Consider the following 24,607-nt stretch of genomic DNA (forward strand, 5'->3'; position numbering starts at 1 on the left):
CTTGCACGTGCATTTTTCACATGAGTGTCCATTACTTCCTAAGGATAAATCCCTGTGTTAGAGGATAAACACTGTAAATGCTTTTAATACGCATACCAAATTGCCCTGTAGAAATGAGCCTGTTTACACACTCTCTCAGCAGTGTCTGATGAGTAATCTGCATGTTTCAAAATGAGCTTACATTATTTTTAAGAAGCGATTTTGTGGCATTAGAGAATTTAAGTGTTGGTTTTTGAATGAAAGCATTAGCAAGCTGAATGTCTTTGAAGTGGTGTTGGGGAATATTATTTGGAGCTGTCTCTCTTCACACAACCTTTCTGCACCATTTTTGCACTGCCTTGATAATAAATCAGTTCTATTATTAGTGGAAGACAGAGAGACTCTGAAATGTTTACCATCAGGCTTCCTCTGTGTTTAGGAGCTACGTGTATGAAACTATTTTTCCTCAAATACTATTTTATATTTATCTGTGTAGTTGAAAAGCTTGTGCAGCCAAGTGTCTGTTCTCACATTTCAGGACTGCATTCAGTTTTGATCTCCTGTTTTAAATATTTTTTAAATCAATAAATTTCTGTGCATGGTGCTTGGCATGCAGCATATATACATATACATATGTATATGTGTATATATATGTGTGTGTGTGTGTATATATATATATGTATATAATTAAAGTAAGAAAAATCCAAGGACCTCTATCTCCTACAAGGCTACAGAGAACTCTTTGAAAAAAATATTCCTTTATCTTCTAGGTGAGACAGTTACATACTCATTTGAAAATAAAAAACTTGGAATTCTAAAGCCGTTCTTGCCAATTCCTGCAAATATAGTGCTCAGATTTCACACCAGGTTATTAGCAATGACATGGATGTCTGAAATGATGGAGAGAGGGTTGGACCCAGCAATAAAGAAATGTCGCTAGGTTATGTTAAATTTCCCTCTTGGACCTCAAAAATGCCCCTTTGGCCAGAGCTGGATAAATTTCCATTATAAAAATAAGAGGTAGTACAAAAAATCTGAGAGATTTTTGTACTAAAAATGTTCGATTGGCATTCCAAAGAAAGTCGTATCTGATTCTGTATTATTTGGGGTTCTTGACAGAAACTGGCTTGACAGTTTATCCAACAAACATTACTAAGGCATGTTCTGTGTCATATCCATTGTTTTAAGCATTCTATAAATATCAACTAATTAAATACTCACCATTTTGTGATCTATGGGTACTCATATTAGCCCATTTCACAAATAAGGAAACTGAGGCACAGACCAGTTATATAAGTTGTCCAAGATCACTCAGCCAGTGAGTGGCAAAGCCAGCAGTCAAACCCAGGTAGCCTAACTCAAGATTCTGTGCTCTTAATTACTTAGCTATGCTGCATGGCATATGTAAACATACACACTGTTAAAGCAGTGATGGTTTTTAGGAAATGTTAGCTTATATTTTCGACAGGAGGAAACTAGTCACTATTATTCTCTAATAGACCATAGTTCTTACCTTTGACTGCGCATTAGAATCACCTGGGGAGCTCTCCAAACTCAACCCAGACCGCATCCCTGACCTAGTAGATCATTCTTGGAAGGTGAGACCCAAGCACCAGTAGTTTTTAAAGCTCCCCAGGTGATTCCAGCGTGCAACCACAGTTGAGAAGCTCTAATCTGGGAGAAGAGTCATTATTGATGGCCAATACTTTAGCAGAAACATCTGAGGAAAAAGAGTACTGTGGCCATGTCTTGATACACTTCACTGAGTCTTCTCAGAGGTGAGCCTATTCACAGTGGAGCAATCTTCTTCAAGTGGAGGCAGTTTAAGTCTGAGAAAAATTATTCTTTCTGAAGGTGCTGTTTCCAGTGATATTTTAGAAAAGTCAAGGTATAAATCCATTGGTGTTAATGTAATGTAGCCAGCTGTTTCACTTTATTAGTCAGGTTAGTGGAATATAATGCTCTTACTCAAATCAGTGCCCAGTTGCTTTCGATTGTCTGCATCTGAATTGTGAGTTGAATTCCAAGAGAGGTAAGAGAAAATCGGTGGGTAGGGAAGGCAGGCCACATCTCAGCCAGGTGGCTAAACAGCATGAGACTTGGGCTGCATCATCTTCAGTCCTCTGTGAATGCTGTAGAATGACTTCTTTCTTTCTTTGACTAGACACGGAAGGAAAATATTCAGCACATGAGAATTTGGAAAGAGTTTTTCTGTTGGAGCAGCTTAGTGAAATCGAATAGCAAGATGCCTTTCAAGAAAAGTGACTTTTAGTCATGGTGGTATGTGCATAGCATACATAGTGTTTAAGGAAATCAACCAAACATGGGTCGGTAGTTAACAATAAACATTTCTGCTGCTTCATCTGAATCATGCTGGGAAAGTGAACCTGTTGTCTGGGGTATTTATTTTGGAATTGCCAGTTTGTTCAAACAAGACTAAGTCACGTTGGGGAAATGGTGAGAACAATCTCTTTTGGCTATACACTTCAGTTTCTCTCAGAAGCCTGTCAGCTTGCAGGAATCCCCACTAGTTGAGGAGCATTAGGGCATTTCTCATGGCTGTATATGAAAGCTAATTACAGAGGGTCTTGTTTCTGTTTGTTCCTGCCATAAAGTGTCTTCTAGAATTGCTTTTCTGTGACTGCTGTCTTGGGCCATATTAAAAGATCGTGATGGTGGGAACAGATTCTGTCCACTGCTGTTATGGGGAACAACAGAGACAAATGGTATAGATTCTTGTACTCTTTGTAACATAATCTGTGACCCAAATCATCTTATAAATTGCAAAATGTATTGAATACAAAAGAATGTTTAGTAGATAGGTACAATATAAAGAATAATTTTAAAATACTAACGGGCCCACACCCCCAGTTTAAGAAATGGGAAAATAGCAGCTCCTTAAAGACCTTTCCTCTGTTCCCTTTCCCAGTTGCATAACCTCCAGAGATAACCACTACCCTGACTTGTCACTCATTTTCTTCCTTATCTTTTTAGCATCCACAGTTATGTATGTATTCCTAAACAATATATTGTATGGTTTTGAAAACCAAGCAGCAAGCACAAACCTAGCTGTGCAAGGAAAGAGAGGCATTGGTTTTGTTTGATGAAAGCCCACCAAGTCTCTGGGAGAAATCTGGCTTCTGCTTTCAGAGCTTATTGTGGGGAAGTTGGTGGGTAAGGCCATGAGTGAATCTGAGGAAAAATGGGGCTCCTGATAGGCAGGACATTTGACAACACTTAGTGTGGAACTGGTACTGAGCGCCCAGCACGAATGTGGTGGGGGCACAGGCTGCTCTGCGTTTCCTACTCTTCAGCTCTTTGATGCCTGCCTCCAGTTCTCAGAAGGCTGCCTTGGAGTGAAATGAGAGTCCTTTGCTGGTTCAGGCGGTGGAGAAGGACAGGAATCTCCTCAGCCCATGCCAGGAAAAGCAAAACAGAAGAAGCCTCATCCAGCTCACCCCATCATTGTTTTCAGGTTTAACGGCAGCAGGCGTCTTGTGATGAAAGTTCTCAGTGTGCCCCTCTCTTGAGTCACATTGCACCAATCTGGACTGGTTGTCTTCTTTTAGTACACAGCTGTCATCCGGAGCTTCCCTTGGCCTCTCTCCTGAGTCAGAGCTTCTTTTCTTTTTATATCTTCTGTTTTGCTTGCTGGTTTTAGTGGAGCACTTCCAGTAACTTTGTGAGAAAGGGTACAAGGGAGGTAAGTTTTTCGAGGCCTTGCATACCTGAAAATGTCTATTCTACTATCATACTTGATGGGAGTTTGGGAGTAGAATTCAAAGCTCTAAAGGAAAATTAATACATTGATCTGTTGTCTTCTGTTTCTACTATTGCTGTAAAGAAGTATGAAGCCATTCTGATTCCTGACCAGGATACTTAGGACCTGATTTCTTTTTCTCTCTGCAAGTTTATAAAGTCTTTTTGTCCCCAAGGATCTGAAATGTCACACTAATGGGCCATGACATGGGTTTGTTTTTATCCACTATGCTGGGCATTCTATGACATACTATGTGCCATTTCATTCTGACACCTCAGTTCTTCAGTTTTGGGAAATTATTTTTGAAACGTTTATTCTCCATTTTTCTTTTCATTCTGCAACTAACACTCAGGAGCTGGAATCTTCATAACAGTTATCTGATTTTCTGTTTTCTCCTATTTTTCATCTCTTCGTATTTGCTCTAATTTTGGAGTAATATCTTCTAACACTTCTCTTAATTTTGATTTCTCATAATAATTTTCAATTCCAAAAGTGTTTGTTTCAGTTCTTTAGTTTCCTGGGTTAAAAAAATTTTCTTATTTTATGGATGTAGTATCTTATGTCTCCAAGGATATCATTGATATATATTTGCTTAATTTTTCTCCTAGGTGTATAGTTTCTGTTCCCAGTGCTCTTTTGTTTGCTTATTTTGATCTATCTTCCTTGGTAGAGGCTTTTCTCAGATGTCTGGTAATCCTTAGTTTCTTGGGAACTAGAAAGCTGCTGTGAAGCTAAGCAGGTTGGTGGAGCTTGTTGAATTTTTTTTCACTATAGAGTGATCTGGGTTGGGCATTTGTTGGGAAATACCTATGACAATATATCTTTAGGTCTTTCACCTTGGGTTATTAGATGCCCTAGAGAAGGCTTCAAGTCTCCTGCAGGAAGGGTAGGTCTAGTGCTTAGTCTGGGAGCTTCTTGGGGAAAGAGGACTTGAGGGCAGTCTCTCTGCATTCAGGGTTCAGTGTGTATTTGGTCACTTAATGACCCTATTTTCATTAGAATACTCATGACCTGACTATGCCTCCCGGGATAGGTACCCTATGTTTTACCCTCTTTAGGAAATAATCCTTTGGATATTTTCCTGGCTGGGGAAAGTGCAGTCCCTCTGTGGAATGGAAAGGGGAGCTAGACATAACAGCTTCTCAGATGCCTTCCTTTCCAGCCTCTGCACGTTTGAGACCCCCTTGTCCCCCAGTTTCAGAGGAGCCCTGTGCCCATTTTCAGCTTTGCTGACTGCTGGTTTGAGGTTTTGTTTTGTTTTGTTTTGTTTTTCATCTTTTTCCCTTGCCTGCTGAGTTGGTTACCACTCATCTGTCTGCTTTGGAGCTTCCAAAATGTTGTTCCTATTGTCCCATCTCCTGTTCTCCTGAGTTTGTCTTTTAAAAAACAATTCCTTTACGTGGTTTTTATGGGGTTTCAAGAGAGTGAAATTAGATGTATGTATTTCCACCGACTTAACCTGAAGGGTAGAACTGTTGTTTCTTTTTTACATTATTGAATCTAGTACATTTTTGACTATCCAAAGCCCAAGGCTTCTGACCATTTATGGAACACCTTTGTGCCAGGTACTGTTGTTGAGTTCTTTTCATGTGTAGAGATGCAAGTAGGAATGGATATTATCCTTAGTTTACAAAATACAAATTGAAACTCAGATTAAGCAGTGCATCCAAGGTCACTGCTAAAAAGTGGCAGTGCTGGGATCTGAATGCAGTCCAAGATTTGGGTTTTGAAACCCTGTGAAGGTTTTTACCAAGTCCAGTTCTTCCCGTACACCAGGGGCCGAGTTGAAATAATGCCTGTGAATCCTATTAAGATCTCTATGAGTTAACTGGACTTTGAAGGAGAAAACTATTCTGACATGTTTTGAGTTGTGTAACCTTGATTGGGCTTTTACAAAGTGAATGGGACACCCACAAAGTGTGAGAAGCACCTGCTTTCCCCAGCTGCAGGGACTCTCGCCTCCCTGCTAGCTTGGTGTGTGGCTGAAGGTCATTCATGGGCACTGTTGTGCTGTCTATCTGGAGAACAAAGCATGCATGGTTTTCTGGCACACCCAGTAGAATGTGTGTCTTATGGGTGATATTGTGCAGTAATGAAGGACTTATTTTCTATATGGCCACAAGGCTAGGTAACTCATTACCCATTCAGTGTCATGAGCACCAGCATCACATTTCCCTATTGAGAGTTTTGCTTTTTTTGCAACAGTATGAAGTCACTGATTTGCAAAATGAATACAGCCATAAATGGGAGCTGTAGAGTCTTTACAGATTTATTCTTTTTTTTTGTAAACCTTTGTCAAACCAAATTGTTCAGACCAAATTATGTCTCAAAAACTGTTTGTTTTCAGCACTAAGGAGCTGCCTATAGCCTTAAGTATGGACTGGGTGGATTTGAATATTAGAGTATTAGAAATATTGCTAAACAATGAAATCTTTTTTCCCCTCGAGTGTTGAGGGGTGTTATCATTCTTGTAACAAGTTTCAGCTTCAGTGAGCTTTCTAAGCATGGCTGCTTAGTTAAGTACAAGATTCTGTTTATATTCTTTTCCATAACTATAGCTAGCCCTTTTCCTATAAGAATGTAATATAAAATATTGACATATAGCTGAAAATAAGCTTTTTTTTTTCCCAATGCAAAGTAATATCAGCCTGCCTCTGCCTATGAAACCTTGAAATGAGCTGGGGTTCCATTTTCATACAGTGTCTCACGCCAAATTATTTTTAGTTTCTTTAGAGAGAACCCTTTTCATTTAAAGGGATTGAAAGAGCACTGGACCAATTTCAGCTGCTTTAAAATGTACATTCGGGGTCTTTTAATGTCCTCTCCAGTTTTTTTTTTTTTTTTTTAAAGAACATTACAAGGACACTCTGTAAACTGCATTACTGTATTGGTTTTCAAATTTAACTAGACCTTTTACCTAGAGAAGAAAATGTTGGGTAACATATCCCATGAGTATTTTATTTGAGAGGAATAAAATGCTTAAAGTATTAAAATATTTTATTTTTAACACTTTTTCATCATGGGGATATCATCTTTTCCATTCTTGCCTAAAGAGAAATATTTAGGTGTCTCATTGTAGAAAAATCTGCTATTCCAAAGCCAGATTTCGAATCCCATGAGAAATGTAGAAGACCTCGTGAAGGCAGACTTGTGATTTTGGGGTCACCATCACTCTAGACAACCTCACACAAGGGAGAATGACTGGAAAGAAAACTGGACTTCAGAGTCAGATCTAGGTTTCAATCCTGTCTCTACCTTGCATTCTTGGAAAAGTCATTTGACCTCTCTGGGCCTGTTTCTGCATCATTAAATGGGGATAATTTGCAGCTTGAGTAGCAATTGTAAGGTTTAGAGAGAATGTACATCAGAGGCCTACTGTGGCAACTGGTGTGTAATTGCGGGTTCTGATCATAGTCATAGCCCTAATTGACAGCGTTTAGTACTTGTTAGCTTCTGTTCTAAGAGTTTTATGTGTATTAACTCACCAAAGCCTCACAACAACTCTCTAAGACAGGTACTATATTAATATCTCCACTTTACAGATGAGAAAACTGAGGCACAGAGAGTCTGCCCATGGTTATACAGCTAGTAAGTGGTGGAACTGGGCTTTAAACCCACAAAGACTGGCTCCAGAGCCTCTCTCTCAATGGCTATACCTTAACCACTACGCAGGGGTGGCTGATAATTATGTTCTGAATCTGCAGGGCAGAGTTCCTGCCTCATTCATCTATGGCAGGGGTGTCCAAGGGCAAGAATACAGTCATGGATTCTTAGTTTCTGTTTTGGTTGGCCAGCAAAGCCCCTTCCTCATCCCTCTTTTCCGCTTATTACTAAAGACAGAAACTTAAAAACCATGGCTTCAGGCTGCTAAAAGCCTAAAAACAAAACAGAACAACAACAAAATAAGGTGAGTTGGACAAGCTTGATCTATGGAGTACCCATTGCCTGCTATAGGTGGTGGTAGATTCTCCATAAGTGCTTGCTGAATGGATGTATGAAGCACTTTCCATAGCTTACTGAGGTGGGCTACTCTTGCTACACAAAGTGTATTTTTCCTCAGAGCCACTCTATGCAATTTCCCTGAGCCCCTATGAACCTCCTCTCACCTTTGAGTGCTGGTACCATACTCAGTGTCAGTATTTCCACTGAGCTTTCCATGGCACGGCCAGCCTGTCCACAATCACCTTGCAGTGACTCTAAAAGATTTGCTTGATAAATATCGACTTTGAAAGCTATTCCACTAAAGCAGGGGTTGGCAGAATTTTTCTTTAAAGGACCAGATAGTATTTTAGGTTTTGCAGGGCACAGGGTCTCTGTCACAACTACTCCACTGCGGCTCAAAAGCAGCCACAGTGTCCGTGGCTGTGTTCCAAGAAAACTTTATCTACAAAGAGCCTGGCTGGTTGCATTCAGCCCGAGAGTGCTGGTTTTCCCACTTTCTCGTGCTGAAGAATCATCTTTTTCAAGTAGAGATTCCTGGGCCTATCTCTGTTAAAAGATAATATTCAGAAAAGGCAAAATCATTACTTTCATACAGATAAGGATGAACATGTTTTAAAGATTTCATTTTACCCACATGAGGGAACCTGGCAGAAGTTATAAGTGGTTCAAAGGGAAAAAGTCAAAAAGCACAAATTTATATTGAGTAAAGGAATAGAATTGCAAATGGAAGCAAAACTGATTTTTTCCCCTAAAGGGGGAGGGAAGTCAGGCAAAACCAGACAATGACAGAGTTTTTAATATCTTCCAGTTGCCTGCAACTTATGAAGTTGCAAAATAGCTCAAACGCAGTGAGAGCTTAGAACCTGATAACCTAGAGGGATGTGCTCTATAGACAATACAGAGTTTTGCATTTTATGCATCCTGGAGAGACTGGTTTGGTAGGTGTCATGTTGTACTCAGAAATCTGCATTTTGAACAGACTCCCAAAGCATTGGTCAAGCAGGAAGACTTCATGCCACACTTTGAGCAACACTGGTTCATTATTTGTATGCTATTCTCTTTATTTAGAGTACTCCTTCTGCTCTGTGAGCCTCTCTTCTGATTTAGGGAAATCAGCCCTCATCTTGTGAGGCTTACCCATCCATTTGATCAGATGGGTGATAGTTTTCTTTGTTGTGGGTATTGGAAGGGACAGGGTAAGATTGACTACTGGGAAAAACAGCCTCATCTTACATTTTTACTATGTGTTTGTTCACGTCGGAGAGAAGGACAAACTGATGGAGACTTAAGCGATACGATGATTTAAAAATATTTTGGGTGGATTAAGGAAGGTGTTTGTAATGGAGGAAGAATGAACCTTGGAAGTTGTTGGTGCAGTGAACCTCAGGGAGGTGGAGGAAGGAAGATGGAGAGAATCAGGCCATCACTGGGAAGGACCGTAGGGTGGTACAGACTAGGAGAACAGGAAGCATGAATTCTAAATAATCAGGAGTACAGAGACTTCAATAAGCATGTTAGGGAAGTCAGAACTCGTTAAGTTCACAATCCATTATACGTTTACTTTCTTACTGATCTTTAACTGTCATCCGCTGTTCATCTCCATCAAATGCTGTTCCTCTCTGGATAGAACAGCAGACCTGGCTTGTGCATTTCCGGAGGATGGGGAAGTTCAGAAAGCCCTCAGACTGTCAGCCAGCTGACTTCCTTTTTATTGGGCTTTTTCTCTGTGTGAATAAGCAAAGGAATCACAGACGGACAGATGGTTGGGTGGGTGTTCTTGATAGCGTGTATTTGGAAGTTACTGTCAAGTCAGGGTGCATGAGGCATAATTCCCCCTCTGATTTGCTTTCCAGTGGGAACTTTTGTGTCTGAGAGAGAGTGGGAGAGTAAGGAGGGTTCATTTCCCCACAGATCTTTTACTCAAACTGTCTGGCTTCTCAGACTATACCTCTAGTCGCTGAGCTACCTTGAGAGTGGTAGCATTTCATACTAGCTAGGAGAGTCTTCATGTTAATTCCTTTGCTCAGTGAGTTCAGCAGTTTACAGGTCAGACATTTTCCTTCATTTGATTCTCTGTGAGATGCTGTGTTAGGTCTAGGGGCCTCACTGGACAATGGGCACAGATCCTGGCTGTATGGGATTGGGAGTTGGTGGTCTCTCTGTGGGTGGTGGTAGGTGGGGAGGCATCTGGGTGGCACAGACTGTGGAACAAAGTAGTTGTGTTATAGTGGAAGCTGGGTGGCTTTTCTTCTTGGCGGTGAAACTGTGTCTTTGAAGACATTGCACTTTGGCACCTGTGCCTTGCTAAGGATTTCATCCCTATTTTGTCTTTGTCCTGAGATTATATCTCAGGACCTGCCAATTTTGCTGGAAATGTCAAATTACCACGCACTGAAAAATCTCAGACAGCCAAGAAATGTACTATTTTTGCTAGCATCAAGAGCCTAAGTGATAAGAGTGTCCAGGTGGTGGCCACTGCTGCCCCTGGGATATCACAGGCCTCCTGCTTGACTGGGAGGCAGCAGCCATGCCAGCTGTTTGGGCCCCACTCACACCAGGGCCCCCATAGCATCGGAGTCTGCCCTACTATGGAATTTGGGATGCTGCCCTTGTTGCATTTGCTCTGCTTTGAGTACTTGGTGCTTCCTAAAAGAGCACAGTAAGTGTTCTTTGCGGGTGATATTGTTCATGCCCTCACCTTGTTTAGACTCCAAATGGTGCCTGAAATGGCGTAGGTTATCAGTGTTTATTAGCTAAGGCATGGCTCAGCCTTGAGTCCCTCTCAAGAGCTACAGGAAAGGCCTTTGCATTGTCTCTAAATGATCCTTTTCTGCTTATTTTAATCACAGAAGCCTTAAGGGGGCTGATAGTTGTATGAAGGGCAGGAGCTTGTTTAGCAGGCAGGACATATTGTCATTTTAGATTCATAACCCTTCATTCCTAAATTAGATTGAAAATCTGAGCAGCTCTGTGACATCTACGGTATTGACATTCTCGGTTTTGTGTTCATGGGTTGCCAACACAGAGCATACTCCGACAAAACTGTAAAATTGTATATAACTTAAGAATGAATTTTTATGATTGAAGGCTCTCCTGTATTGTACAAGTCATCTTATTTTGGGGTTGCAGATAGTAATAAATACAGAAGTTTTATAAACTTACATTTGGAAGTTAAATAAAGAAAAATCACTAAGGAAGTATATGCTCCAAACCAAAAATGAAGCTACTCAGATTTTCCTAATTTAAACATAATGTATTTTCCCATTCTTTTTCCTGAGACAATGGCATCTATCCCCTGTGCTAGAGAAAGTAGTGTGATGTAGTTATTGTTATTTAGACCCATTTGGAAGTTCCTGAGGGACATGGAGAGGGTGGATGGACTTGTCTGCTTGTGTAGCAATGTGGAAGCCATGTTTTAGGAAAGAAGTGGTGGGACATGGAAGGAAAGCAGGTAGGAGAATTGTGAATGGGGTAGGGTGACTTCTGCAAGTGCACAGTTCTGACGTTCTTCTTGTCTTTCAGTTGCAACTCTAACTCTTCAGTGATGATAGGCCGTCAGGAAAATCCTCTTCGTGGATGTTATAAACCCTAACTACCACCCTGTAAAGAATTCGCCTGCTCATGGGAGCAGATGGGATGGCCATACCTAACACTTGTCTCTTATTGTTGAGCAAAGCCCTGTCTTGGTCTTTAAATCATTTCCTGCGAGATAGGCTCTGAACATGTGGCATTTGAAAATCCCTTTCTTAGGGCCCTTGGTTTAGAAATTGCTTGCCTTTTCTGTTTGAGATTGGGAGCCAGGTTTATCTTAATTCATTCTGTGTCACAAATGAAACAGAGGACTTGTTACTGCAGACCTACAATTTTTGTCTGGAGAAAAGGTATGAAAGGGATCAGAATCTTCCCTCCTCAACTCCAGCAGTGGCCTGATCTGGCCCCTAGAGACCTGACTACAAGGTGTGGACAGTTCCTCTGTTGTCTACTGTCCACCTTCAAGGGATCGAACCCAGTTCTGAAACCCACAACCTGTCAGAGCAGAGAAGAAACCCACCATCAGGCAAAAGGACTAGACATGGGGCAGGTGGAATCTAAGAATATCTTGGCACTACATTGGGTGAGGAATATAGAGTGTGGGGAGACTTCCGATTGGTCTCTGCCCCTTGGCACACTGAAATTCCTGACTTATGGAGGGCAGGACATGTGTTTTTCCTCACTCTGTTCCCAACATTTAGCACAATGCCTGGCACATAGTAGAAGCCCAGTAAATATGTACTTAAAGCCCGTTAGAATTAGCGATGCTTTCCCTTCTGAATAGATTGGGACAGCCTGTGGATCTTGAAAGGCATAAGCAACCAAGGGTGTTAGACTCTGTAGCTATTAATTACCAGACAAAATTATAGTCTTGTACTCTAAGAAGCAGCCATGTCTTGAGTGAGAAGGCTTAAGATATGAGGACTAGATATCAGCAAGGATACCATAGGTATGGAAAGACATTTTAATTTACCCTTAGAATACACAACTTTACTGATTTTTAAGGATGATCAGCCCATCATATAGCATTTTATTTTTTACTTTTAAAGACAATCCTGTTTCTTTTACCTTCACTTGACACAGGGGTTTGAGAAGTCCTGGGCAGGTATACCTGGTTATTTTGTCATTGGTAGTCTTTTTAACTTTTAGAAAATAATCCTGGTAAACTAAACCTGAGCCTCTGAATAAGATGTTGTCTGCCTTTGTAGCTATATGAGAAGAGTGGTAGACCACAGCTTTTGATGGGGATTTTTGAATAAAATAACTAAAACCAACAACACAGCAATAGCTCATCTGGGAAAAGGACAAAGAGTAAACTAGTAAAATGTAAGGCTGTAAGGAAAGGGGTGGAAGATCAGAGGAATTCTCATCAAAATATTGCAAATTATCCCCTGAACACAAACTGGTAACGGTGGTTTGCTTAAGGGAAGGAAATTCGGAGATTAGAGGTTCTGGGTGAAAGGCAGATTCTTTTTTTTACCATATATTCCTTTGTATCTTTTAAATTTTGTGTTACCTTCATTTGTGATCTTTCAGAAATAAATAAATAAAAATGCAGTAGCTTCCTGATCAGAAAGAGGGAATAATTGCTGTCACTTGCATTTCAGAAACATAGCATCCAAACTGATGTGATTATGGTGACCTGTCCCACTTAGTTTTGCTGATGTACTATAATTACTTTCTCTAGTGAGGCTGACTTCAGAAACAGATGCAGATGCAGAATTTTAATCCAGGGTATGCTGTATATAAGTAACTTTTGCATTTACAATCTACCATTTGGCTGTTTATGGCTAATAATCCACAAATATCTAAACTAATTTATAAAGGTAAAAACTACTGATTTAATGTAGTACTCTGCTTTTGTATCCCTGAAGTGAGTCAGAAAAATTTCAAGTTGCCACGCCTTGGCCAGACCCCACAGTATATTGGTTATTGGTCCTGAAGTTAGTTCTTTAAAATAACTTGAAATGTTTCATGCTTAGTTCTAGGATCTATGCTTTCTTTGATTTGACTGGGACTGAAAGGCTCAGAATAACTGAATATCCTTGGCTCTAAATAAGAAGCTGTAACTTTGGGCCAGGTGCAGTGGCTCATGCCTTTGGGAGGCCAAGGCAGGAAGGTAGCTTGAAGTCAGGAATTTGAGGCAGTCTGGGCAACATAGCGAGACCCCCATCTCTATAAAAGCTTTTTAAAAGTAGCAGGGCATGGTGGCATGTGCCTGCAATCTCAGCTACTTGGATGGGTGAGTTGGGAGCATCGCTTGAGCCCAGGAGTTCTGAGCTGCAGTGAGCTTTGATTGCACCACTGTACTTAAGGCTGGGCCGCAGTGTGAGACCCTGTCTTTAAAGAAAAGAAAAAAGAAAAGAAAAGAAGCTGTAACTTTAGTTAGGATTCTGACTGGTATGTGATATCTTGCATTAGATCAGAATTGAGTCTTACTTGGGAAGGTGGAGAGATTGAGTGCCATGTTGGCAGTTTACCTTCAGTAGAATGTAAAGTAAGCCCATGGTGAGGCAGAGAAAAGCAGTCCTAGTTCCCATTCCTGTCTTTAATCTTGGTTTCTATAACTTGTTTAGTCCAGACTTGGTTCTTTCCCCTCTTTTTCTGATGTTGATCACACGCTAGTGTGATCTGCAAAATGATATACAAATATTAGTTGTGTGTATATTTCTCTTTGTTTGGGATAGCCTTGCCTACTGAAGAGAATAAGAAGCTGGGTTTCTCCTCATTTAAATAACAAGTAATATGGTATGGAAGATGGAACCAAAGATTTGAGGTCAGAAGACCTAACTTCTATGGCTTTTCTACAACCTAGATGGTAGGTCTTAAATCTTGATTGATTTGTAGTTTGTTGTTTTATCTGTACAGTTGAAGCCAACCCTTCTCACCTCACAGGGAAGTTGTGGAGATCCGAGGAGAGCCCATGTGAGGCAGCACTTTGTAAACTCTGAAGTGTGATCATTGTCAGTTTTATTTACTCCTATTTGTAAGCATTACTAGCAGACCCTTCGGTTTCTGAGAAATTTGGCTTTCTTTTTGAATGATGAGGCAAGCACTGAAGATAATGCCATGTGGTAAGATCAAAGACCTTCCTGGAACTCAGCTTCCATTCCTCCCAATAATCACGAAGAGGACTCAACTTCAATCACTGAGAAGTTGAAAGCTCACTGTGCATTCTGGGAGTTTCTCTTCACCTGGCTTCCAAAGCACCATCTTCTCTTGGCTATCCTTCTATCTCACTGGTTGCTCTTTCTCAGCCTCCTTTACAAGTTCTTATTCTCTCGCCAGTCCCTTAATGCAGAGTGGGTTCCAGGTGTCAGTCTGTGGATCTTTCCTCTATACTCGTTTGGTGACCTCATGCCATCTCATGACTTTATACATTATTAGGTTGGTGCAAAAGTGAGTGAGGTTTTTTTTTGCCATTAAAGTAATGGCAAGAACTTCACTCACTTTTGCACCAACCTAATAGCTCAATCCTGAAAACTCTCAGACTTTCTCCTGAAATCTGGACTTATATTTCATGTCATCTCTATATTGATATCCCAAACTCAATGTGTCCCCAAACTGAACAGATTTTTCTTCCCTCAAAACAAAACAAAAACTAGTTCTGCCCACAGCTGCACCCTTCCTTAAACCCCCACTTCTGTATTTCCTAAATTATGCTCTAGATACTTCTCCATGGACCCCACCCCCCACCCCCCAGTGCCTTTGGTAGAGTCACAAGGAGGAGAAATAAGTGTATCTCAGTGTTAGAACTGAAACACAACCCACATTGTCATCCACTGTGCTTATTTTAAGGATGAAGAAACAGACCCAAGGTCATACTTGGGATGCATGGGTTCTTATTCTCTTGGCAAACAACTCTGAGAGCTTTTGAGTGTTTGTTTGTTTTGTTTTCATTTGTTTCAGATACATACAGTGTAGTCATTTATAAAGATGGATAGCCTAGGCTGGCTCCAGGCAAGAGGCACAACCAAATAATATATGAGTCATAATTTGCCTTTCAGCATTTCTGTTATATACCTAGTAAGCTATGGCCCCCCAACCAGCCATCAAAATGTTGTTATTTAAAGCTTCACATTGTAAAGCTGTATTATGCCTACCAGCTGGAGGAAATGTTGCTGCCAGATTGGTTCTGACCACACACATCTCTTGAGACCCTGAAAACCAGGTTCATGATGAAAGGTACTATGCAAGGACAATTATTGTATTTATTTTTAGGTTGTTAAATTATTTATGTTAACAGTCGAGAGACTTCTCTGTTTTTTGACTAATGAATGTTGACTTCTCTAAGTAAGGTTAGTAGTGCTCAGTAACCTTACAGGTCACTGAAGAAATAGGTTTCAGTTATTAATGTTCTCTAAGCTAAGAAACATTGCCTAGAAATAGTAACTAGAGCCTGAAGATTTAAGTCAAGAAGAAACAATCAAGGCAGAATTGTCTTGCCCAATTATAAGTAGTGTATTTAATCTTTCTGTATCTTGCTCCCTTGAATTAGAAAGTAAAAATACAATATTGAATATTCATTCCTCTAAGGTGGTAGTTCTCAAACTTGGCTGTACGTTGGTATCACCTGGGTTTTAAGGAATATTCATGCCTGGGTTTCACACCCAGATAATCTAATTTAGTTGGTTTGGGGTGTGGCCCAGGAATCGAATTTTTTAAAGCTCCCCAGATGATTTTTAATATACAACTAAGGTTTGAGAGTTTCTACAATGAAGTCTTGAAAGCACTTTGCAGAGGTCTGTCCTAATTTTTTGTTTTCTGGAAGAGACCAGACACCCTTGGAATTTTCCATATCTTTTACTCATTTATGGAAGATATAAAGATGAAAAATAGTTCCCCCTTGCCTGTAAACAGTATACTTTTCCAGACCCCTGAGCACTAGCAACATGTATCTAGCCAGTTACCAAGGCATGGAGCAGATACATTTCCCACCTTGTTGAGCTTAGGAGATTCTTATTATTGTCTCCCTTAATCTGTCTAAATCCTAAGATCAGCTCACCAGCACCCACTGAGTAATTGCAGGCCTGAGATTTGAACCCTGGTCTTTCTGAATTTAAAACTCCTTTTCTTAACTACTGAGGCAAAGCCTAGTAGGATTCACCAAACCCCATTCCATCTTCTTCCTAGGCACGCAGCTAGACTACCTTTCTCAGCCTCCGTCAGAGTTAGGTGTGGTCAGGTGGCTGGGTTCTAGTTGATAATGAAAGCAGAAGTAACGTATGCCACCTCCAAGCCTTGCCTCCCCAGGTGATCTTCCATTCTTTCCTCATCTGTCGGCTACAACTGAGGACCATCTTTGGATGGCTCCCTTCCAAGTACTCACAGTGCAATTCTATGTGAACAAGAAAAATATGTTAAGGGAGAGACTTGAGGGTTTATCTGTTTGAGCAGCTAGTCCTACTTGAAGATAACTACTGTGTATTAATGACCCAATGGAGAGGGGAAAATAATAAAGTAGAGATCCCAGGAGATGAGATCCAGAGCACAGGTGAAAGCATTAGTTTTGAACAGGACACATCTTTGATTTTGAGAATTGGGAAGGAGGATGAAGCAAGTGTGGATACATGAAAATTTTAGAGGTATGAGGCAATTTTCTTTCTGATAGCTTCAATTTTCTTTGTGATGTATAAGACAAAAGTCATCTGTGGCAACTTCGTGGGACCAAGTAGGTAGTTTGAGGAGACGGTGTTTTGGAAAACATTATCTTATGGAGAGTGGAAAAGAGATCCAAAGGAGAAAATTGCAGACAGTGTCAGGAATCTGTTGAGGATGGGAATCACGTGAATTTGTCACTGCAAAGACTGTTTCTTGTTCACTGCTATTTCTTCAGTGCTTGGCATTGTGCCTGGGACAGGACAGGCTTTGAATAAACGATTGAAAAATAAATATAGTGGTACTAAAGAAGTGAGAGCTGGAAAAATGAGAGGGCTATGGTCAGAGAGTGGGATTTTAAATGTACTATTCTGGAGGTACTTTCAGGTTCTGACAAATTTTATGTTCTGGCTATGGAAGTAGGTAGCAGACATGGAATGAAGGTGAAGATCATTGCCATTGGGAATACTTCAGGACTGAGATGCTAAAGGCAAGAAGTCACCCTGGATGATAGGGCATGGAATAAAGTACAACCATCAACCAGCTGTTAATCTTTAAAAATATAAAAAGATTGGTACTTGACATTAATAGGAAGTGATAGAGTGTGGTATATGGTATAGCCAGATGGTCTGAGCATCAGGAGAGCAGGATGACTATTCGGGAGTGAAAGGGCAGTGATCCGGAAGTTGCACTGGGGCATGAGAAAGATGTTAACCGTGGCTCCTGGCAATGAGTGTGTTGGGTGTAGGAGAAAGGGCCACAGAAGACGCAGTACCCTCAGAGGAGATCTGGGTTCCAGAGAGGGCTGGGAAGTGAAAGGCACATTCAGAAGAGAGGAGTTTATTTCTCAACAAAATAACTGAATAACAATGGGAAGACTTTGGGTAGGTGCGTAGGGGTGCTGTAGTGAGTACCAGTTATCCCTTGCCACATTAATGCTGCATAGCAACCATAAATCCTTGAGAGCATTCAATAATAACTTTATTTTGCATGTTTCTGGAGTCAGATTGGGTGGGGGGGGGCTACGTGGCTCTAATGGTCTTGGTTGAACTTACATGTCTGGGGGTTACCTAGCTGTCAGCTAATCTATACTGGCTTTGGCTGGGGTAATTTGGCTCTGCTTCGTGTGTATCTCATCTTTCTTCTGGGACCAATGGACTATCCTGGGTATGGCCTTATCATAGTAAAGACAGAGACAAGAATGAAAGCAAGCAGAATTGCTTAAGTGCTCTTCAAGCTTCTGCTCGAGTCGCCTTTGCTAACGTCTAATTGGTCCAAGAAAGTCACATAGCTAAGTTTCAAAGTCATAAAATTATATAGCAAAGGGTAGGGACGTAAGAAGAGGTGCGGAATTGGGGCATTTTTTGCAATTTATCACACATTGGGAAAGTGGATAAAGAGAGAAATTGAAGAGACTATGGCTGGAAGAATTTGCGTTGAGGGATGAGCAAGGATGACTTGTAAGTTAAGCTGGTGTGGTGGTTGGCTGGCAGAAGCATTAGGTTCCAGTAGGCATCTCATGGATTGGCAGTGGGCACTCCGAGCCTCCTCAGAGGAAACTGATCCACTTACCCTCTTGGCCTTAGTTTCTGCATATGTAAATGGAGATGCTAACACTTTTCAGATTGTTAGGTCAGTGAGGTAATACTTTCGAAAGCATTTTGTAAAGAACTTAAAATATGGGGGTAGGTGTGAATGTGTGTACTAGTCCAACACCCTTTTCCAGCATAGATAAACTGCCAGGTAGCTAGTCCCCAGGCATGTGAGTAAGCCCAGTCAAGATCATGAGAGCCACAATGAGGAATGTAGGGGCCAGATTACCATGTAAAGTCTGTGTAGTTGTCTCAAACCCCTGCCAAAGCTAAAGTGACTCAAACCCTATGGTTTAAAAAAAAGTCTCTTAAAAATTATTTTATCTCTAGTATACTTTCAAACTGAGTGGTTTTTGCCCCTTGTAGGGGGATGGCACAGATATACATATGTATCTGGCATACAATGGCACAGAGTATGGACACTAAACTGGTAATAATGCATGCTTCCTCTAGAGGGTAGTGCCCTCCACCCAGCCCTTGCTAAGTCCTCTGGTGGCCACAGTAGGGCTCTATAGCTCTTTCTTTCAGATCACCTGCTGAGAGCCCTCTGGACTTGAATATGGAAAGCAAGTCTGCCTAACTTCAAGTGGCTTGCACTGGCTGTCTCTCTGAACTCCCTTGGATGAAGGTGAATTTCCCTACTGTCTAGAACAGGCTTTTCAGATGCAGAGTTCTAGATCCTATTGTCTTCTCCTGAGCAATGTCCAGAAATAGGAGTCCATTGGCATTAATGCCAAGTACTCTTTTTATACCCCCCTCCACAATGCCCGCTGTGGGGCATGGGAGCTGTGTTGGTAAGTGGACTCCCAGGAACATCCTGTAAGTCCCAAGCAAGTTATGCAAATGACTCCAGGAGTGATCCTGGTCACATCTATGAATGAGGACCTATTTATGAATGTGGCTTTGGAAAGGCTTTGGCAAATATTTGGCAATCCTGTTAAAAATAAAGAGAGAAAAAAACAACTCCAGTCCTCTTTTACTGGGCAGGGAAAGAGTCCTTACCTGTGCATAGTGGGCAGAGTATAGTACCCCTCTGTGGAGGCTTTCAAATGAATGTCATGCATTTTGACTTAAGTAGCACAATAAATATCTCTGCATGCAAGATTGTACTGTCTGCCTTATTCTTCTGTTTCATCTCAGGTCAATATTGGAGTTGAATGTCAAAGCTCCTTATTTTATATTCAGCTGTCAACTAGGTATTCTGATGGTTTTTAACACCTCTGACTTCTTGACCATTCCTTGGTGGATTTGGAAAACTGAGTTATTTATCAATTTATTTACTTGATTCTCATTTCACATTTACCAGGTATTTGTTTTTGGGGGATTTGATGACATCATCATTAAAAGGAATGCCATTCACTGGAGTATATTAAGGTTTGTGCAATGCAGGTGGCTTTGCATTTTTATAGCTATTTTTAATGGCCAGTAAGTTTTAGGCCTTGGATGGTCTTTGGGCCTGTCCTAAGTAACACAGATATAGTCAAGAACTATGTTGTGTATTTCAAATGCTTTTCTCCCTTGATATTTTTGTTTTCTTTTTAAAGAAAATCTATGGCAGTTTTGTTCAATAGAAACAATATGTGAGCCTTGTGAGTGATTTTAAATTATCTAGTACCCACATTAAAAAGTAAAAAGAAATAAGTAATATGCATGAAATGTTCTATATTCTTTATTTTTCATATTCTTTGCAATCTGATGTGGATTTCACACTTAGAGCACATCTCAGTTTGCACTAGCCACATTTCAAGTGCTCAGTAGCCACTGGCTAGTGCAATGAATCACACAGACCTGTAGCATTAAGACGGTGATGTGATACAATGTGGAGAATCTTCCACCACGGTTTGTGTGCTTTGTTGTTGTTGTAAGCAGCAGCATCTTGATTAAATTTGGGACAATACACTTGAATTACTTAAATTGCATCCCTAATTATCACACGGTTCACTTGATTACCCTTTAGCACCTTGTTGCTTTTTGAGTAGCACTGGAAGAAAACGTGTTGAGAACCACTATACTGTTTCTGAAAAAGCTTTAGAATAGCAAAGCTAAGCAGAAGTATTGAGCCTAGCTGCTCTGAGAGACAGTATTTATGTGGATGCATACACACGATAAAAGACTCACCACTTTAGAGCACTCCTCTTAGGAAAAAGGGACAGGAGGTGTGATGCTTAGGGCCAAATATCTAAGAGCACTACAGCTTGTTCCACCTTAATGTTCCTCTGACCTGAGGGCCTCCAGTGCCCCTTAAGTATGGCTAACATTGCATGTATATGTAGGACTTACAGGCATTTGGCCTTCTCCTGGGCTTTTTAGAAAAAAAGTCTGGGGAAACTCAGACTTGTATCAATTTAAGTCTCTGCTCAATTTAGTATTTCCTGTTCTACAGCGATAGAGTGCCTTTAGAATCTTGTCTATAGACTCTGGAAACCAGTCCATTCTCATTTAAAAGGTATTGACTTTTATTTTTTTCCTTTGGGCTCTAAAATTGGCCTGATTGTATAGTTACAGCCAGAATGAGCTTGGCTTCCAGTTTACATTCTTGTACTATGGAAGGTTTAGGATTCTTACGGTTATGCTTGAGAAGAATGAGATGTTTTCAAAATTTAGAATGTTGTTAAGGAGAAATGAACAAAAAGGGATAACTTAAATTTCCCCATTTTAATTTAGCTATTTTATGCCAAGTTTCAATCCAAAATGTCCAGATCAGTTTAGAAAATGATCGTGTCCTTCACGTAGTCTAAAAAATGTTACCATGCCCTGTTAAGTTTATGATTTTGATTTATTGCCAAATGTGTAATTGTTTCTAGAAGAAAATATATAATGGATATATTGCTCTGTTCTGTAGCCATCTTTATATTCATGATTTTTGGAAATCAACAGCCCACATGCTTAAACACAGATATTTCCTAACAAATATTAATCTAAAAGGTTTTTTTAAGTTTGTTTCTACCTCTTATGGTAGGACTAAATTTACCTCCATCTAACCTCAAAGTTAGGCCTGATGGTGAGGACTATGTCACATTGGTATGTCCAGGTAAAGACTGTTTATGAGTATAGCAGTATCCTCAGTATAATGTAATTTTAAATCCACACATACAAATGGGGACCAAATACGTGTAATATGGTAGTTATGTATACATCTCTACTATTCTGATGTAATGATTATGTCATGTTCACGGTATACCTTTAGGCCATTTGGGGAGCCAGCATGTCTTTTTAAATCCCTCTTATTTTTTCTTTTAACCTTTAGAACTCTCTTTTTAATGTGATCTGGGATAGATCCAGATGATCTCTTTGTACTCCCAAGTTGCCTTGAGAAGACCCCAGTGATCAGCACCACAGTTGGTCAGAAATGCCCCATCTGTGATGACAAGTGAGCAGTGCTCATTTCTACCTCTGCGCTATGTGAGAACAGAAATACAGCACCAAGGACTAGATAAATCTTGAATACTAACCTTTTTGTCTGTGCTGTCCATTTATACATTTCTTTGAGTCAAAGAGGGATGGGTATATTTTTCCCCTTTAAATTGGATAGCAAATGATCAGTGGGCTAGAATTCTTTATTATTCATAGATATAATAATTTTAAAAATACAAATGGCTTTTATTTTCTTAATTTTTGAAAACTCCAAACATGAAAGTAAATATTTACCATCTGAGTCTTTAAACATTGTTTATAAATGTTTTAGAGGATGTGGAGAAATAGGAACACTTTTACACTGTTGGTGGGACTGTAAACTAGTTCAACCCTTGTGGAAGTCAGTGTGGCGATTCCTCAGGGATCTAGAACTAGAAATTCCATTCGACCCAGCCATCCCATTACTGGGTATATACCCAAAGGACTATAAATCATGCTGCTATAAAGACACAGGCACACGTATGTTTATTGCGGCATTATTCACAATAGCAAAGACTTGGAACCAACCCAAATGTCCAACAATGATAGACTGGATTAAGAAAATGTGGCACATATACACCATGGAATACTATGCAGCCATAAAAAATGATGAGTTCATGTCCTTTGTAGGGACATGGATGAAATTGGAAATCATCATTCTCAGTAAACTATCGCAAGAACAAAAAACCAAACACCGCATATTCTCACTCATAGGTGGGAATTGAACAATGAGAACACATGGACACAGGAAGGGGAACATCACACTTCGGGGACTGTTGTGGGGTGGGGGGAGGGGGGAGGGATAGCATTGGGAGATATACCTAATGCTAGATGACGAGTTAGTGGGTGCAGCGCACCAGCATGGCACATGTATACATATGTAACTTACCTGCACATTGCGCACATGTACCATAAAACCTAAAGTATAATAATAATAAAATAAAATTTAAAAAAATAAATACATAAATAAAAAATAATAAAAAAAAATGTTTTAATTCTGGCATTTTAATAGTGGTGGTCTCAGTGCGTTTTATGGCAGGAAGTTTGAGAAAAATGTAAAGAACTGGTGTGGATTGGGGTGGATATGTTTTTGAATTGCCACAGTTCTTTTGAGAATTTCAGTGCCCCATCAATTTGCATAGACACCATTTGAATAAACATGGCCTCTGCCAACAAATTCACTGAAAATAATTTTCTTTTTTAAAAAAAGGAAAGAGAAAAATCCAGCGAACAGTTTGCAAACTTGAGAAATGCAGCCTTCGGTATAAAACAAAGGTGTGCTCAGAGAGAACAAAAAGAGGAGTTGTCTTTTATATAGAAAGTTCCCACTCTGATCCTCTTATGCAAATTAGGGATGCAAACTTGCTTACTTCTGATTGGTTGATGCAGGCCACAGACTATTGGTTAATTCAGACAATGTAAACAGGAACAGACAGCTATGGAAGTCCCAGAGTTAAGTGAGTTTAGGGGTTTTCTGGGAATGCACGTGTATGATGTGCCTCTATTTTGGATTTAGGTTGTTAGCCACTCAGGATCCATCTTGAAGGATTGGCTCTTTCAGGATTCACATTTCATTCCTTGTTTTGATGTTTTTCCAGAATCCCAGGTTTAAATGGAGTAATTGCTACACTTTCAAGACATCTGTCTGTTGCTTTCCTAATTTGAGGGATGTGGATTAAAGAAACAGCAGTTGCTTCTTGCTATATGATCCATCGTACCTTATGCAAAGTTAAACATACCTAAACTCTTGGCTTTCATATTGTGACCATACCCCACTAGGACAATGCTTTCAATAGGTGTAAAACTTCCAAAGGCTTTTTCAGCTCTGGCACATCTTTGATATATCTTTTGCAATTTTTTTTTAAGTCTAATGACTGTGTTAAACTATGGAGAAGACACATCATTTAGAGAACATTCTCTAGTGGATTGGTTCTAAAATTAGACTTGTCTTTTTTTTTTTTTTTTAAACTTTGGATATGGATATTTATTTTATTTATTTTTCTTTGTCATTATTATTATTATTATTATACTTTAGGCTCTATGGTACATGTGCGCAACGTGCAGGTAAGTCACATATGTATACATGTGCCATGCTGGTGCGCTGCACCCACCAACTCGTCATCTAGCATTAGGTATATCTCCCAATGCTATCCCTCCCCCCTCCCCTCACCCCACAACAGTCCCCGAAGTGTGATGTTCCCCTTCCTGTGTCCATGTGTTCTCATTGTTCAATTCCCACCTATGAGTGAGAATATGCGGTGTTTGGTTTTTTGTTCTTGTGATAGTTTACTGAGAATGATGATTTCCAATTTCATCCATGTCCCTAAATTGGCGTAAACTCTCGCCTTCTAATTGTGCTAATGCCATTAAGATTTCAACAGCACAGCATCCTGAAGTTGCTGCAGACAATTGATCTGTGTTTTCTACCAGTAGCAGTGATGACGCTAATTGGTAAAATTCTGGACAATATTATAGGATTCTGAACTAGTATATTATTCGTTTAGTTTGCATAAAACTCTCCTTCTACACTCAAATGCTCCAAAATCAGTGGCTTTTTACCCTTTATACAAAATTTTATTTCTAAGCAACACTGTTATAGGATATTCTAAAAAATTGAATCACTAAAATGCTAAGTTTGAGCTGGGGGCATAGAGAATCGTGTTAACAAGAACCACCGGAGTTAATTTCAACTACTAATTCTGTTGAGCTACTTTCACTTTACAAGTTCACTTCTGTTTGCCTGCCAGCAGCCAGAAAGGAAGATTTGAAATGGTTGTCCTTATGACATCGAATTAATCTTGGAAAAAGTTGA

The 24,607-nt window shown here is 40.1% G+C and overlaps 1 protein-coding gene across 1 annotated transcript in view; it reads left to right on the plus strand.

Moving 5' to 3' along the window:
- TSPAN7 (tetraspanin 7) overlaps positions 1-24,607 on the plus strand; it is a 126,469-nt gene that overhangs the window by 45,160 nt on the left and 56,702 nt on the right. The window lies entirely within an intron of this gene.

This window comes from Pongo abelii, chromosome X (assembly GCF_028885655.2).
Source record: "Pongo abelii isolate AG06213 chromosome X, NHGRI_mPonAbe1-v2.0_pri, whole genome shotgun sequence".
NCBI classification, from domain to species: domain Eukaryota; kingdom Metazoa; phylum Chordata; class Mammalia; order Primates; family Hominidae; genus Pongo; species Pongo abelii.